This window comes from Austrofundulus limnaeus, unplaced genomic scaffold (genome assembly GCF_001266775.1).
Source record: "Austrofundulus limnaeus strain Quisiro unplaced genomic scaffold, Austrofundulus_limnaeus-1.0 Scaffold24, whole genome shotgun sequence".
Lineage (NCBI taxonomy): Eukaryota > Metazoa > Chordata > Actinopteri > Cyprinodontiformes > Rivulidae > Austrofundulus > Austrofundulus limnaeus.
The window spans coordinates 2,727,407-2,729,733 of record NW_013952426.1 but is presented as its reverse complement, the minus strand read 5'-3'; positions in this window follow the sequence as shown (position 1 = coordinate 2,729,733).

Here is a 2,327-nt window from a genome sequence, read left to right as displayed (position 1 = left end):
AAGGTTCTGAGCTACAAGCTTTCAGGCTCTTATAGTTATCCTCAAGGCTGTTTTGTTACAGTGAAAACAGGAGCACCTTGAGTCATAGCTGCTTGATAAGAAATGTATTAAAAGAGCACATCCTTTGTCAAAGTAATGAGAATCAGAATGAGCAAAAATATTACCTTCCTGAAAAAGAAAAGCTGCTTTTTTTCTGTGTGCTAAAATGAAGCACATATATTGATTTGCTTCTTCACATTTATTCCTTCAGAGAATCTCCTGCTGTTTTTTTTCCCTCTTTCACTCATTTTAATGTTCAGAAAAGAGTGTGGTAATACATACTGCATTTTCCTGTTAGGGGTTTAACTCAAAAACAAATTCTAAACTTTGATTCCTGAACAATATGCCATGTGTGCCACCACTTGTTTGTTTCCAGCAAAAGCACAAACATTTTGCTTCTTACTGACTGGTTCAAGGTGATTACTTCACTCTTCCCTAATAAAAMCAGTTGTAATGCTTTGATGTGGCAGAGATGAATGTGATTGATCTTTTCCTGGGCCCAGGCAGTCATCAACACATTCTTACGATTTTTACCTAATAAATATTTATTTACAAGTATTTTTGAACCTCAGTAAATACCTTTTTCATTTCAAATTCAAATTCTAAATGGGCTTAAAGCAGTTCAGATCTTTTCATAGGGTTCTGTAAAAGAGCTATGAACAATCTCACCTTCTATAGACAGCTACGGAAGCCTAGAGTGGACGTTTTCTGCATACCATTTTTTCAGGGTTTTCTTATAACGAGCATTTTTTGACAAAATGAGTTAATTTCCTGATGRTTTTCTTGAAATAACAAGTTTACTTTTTGTGTATCAATTGGTAACCATGAAGATGGCCTRGTCCCCTCAGCTGGTCACTGATGAAGTTTTCTATATCGCAACATAGGCTGACTTTACAGTACATTTGTGCTGTACAACACTTGTTGTGGGGACAGCTGACCTAAACAGGCGTTTAGACTTAAGTGATTCTGCTGATATAATAAACTTCATCAGTGACCGGCTGAGGGGACCATGCCATTTTCATGGTTACTGGGTGATGCACGAGAGAAAAACTATAACTCATTATCTTGAGAAAATGCTCATCGATAGAGAAAAACGTGTGGAAAAATKTATATGCAAAAATCATCCACTCTCGGCTTCCAAAAATAGCTGATTTTGGTGGAAGTTTGGAAAAAAGGAGTCTTATTTTGACCGAATGACAAGCTAACTGCTTGATTGAGTCTATCCAAGTTGAGTCCCACTCTCAAAAATTACATTGTGGTTTGTTTGAATGCTATTTTATAAGCTTTTACATTGACAACAGCTTCTTTTGTACAGTTGTTTCACATCAAAATCTATTGGTGAATCTAAAAAATCTGAATCTTGTGAAAATGTTTCTTTTTTGTCAAACTATCCAGCWTTTTTTGACAATACAGGAAGGTGGCAAGTCCTAATTAACTCCAGACATGAGCTACAAAGATTCCACTCCTCAAGTCAAGCCACTCCTGAACCAGAGAYATCAAAGTGTCCAACCTGGGCTGAGGAGACAAAGAACTGGACTGTTGCTCAGTGGACCAGTGTCCTGTTTTTGGGTRAATTTCATTTGGAAATGAAGCTTCCAGAGTCTGGAGGAAGAATGAAGAGGCACAGAATCCACGTTGTAGAAAGTTTCCACAGTCGGCGGTGAGATGTCATCTGCTGCTGTTGGTCCACTGAGTTTTCTGAAGTCCACAGTCAATGCAGGAAATTTCAGAGCACTTTTTGCTTCTTCCTGCTGACAAGCTTTATGGAGATGCTGCATTTTTTTTTTTACAGCAGGACTTGACTCCTGCCCACGCTGCCAGCAGCTGACTTAGTTATAATCAAATTTTCGGAGGCAATGAATTTAGTTTTTTCATTACTTGTAAGCCATAATTATCAAAATTACAACAAATAAAGCTTGAAATAGTTCACTCTTTGAGTAATTAATCCCTCTAATAAATACTGCTAAAAAATAAAGGGAACACTAACACATCCTAGATCTGAATTAAATATTAAAAATAATTGATAAGAATTAAGACCTTCAATGCTAAATATGAATTAAAAAAAGAACCCAGTTACTTTGAAAGTTATTGAGATGTTTTTTTTAAATGTGGTATGAAAATATTAGCACAAAAACAGAGATAAGTGTCAAAAAACATCAAGAAACAAATTACTTAAAATGGAAACTGGCATTGTTAAACCCATCTCAAAGAATGATAAAGACTCTAACAAGGTAACATCACATCTTTAGTGATGTTTAGTGAAAAAATATGGTCATCATCCAATGTTG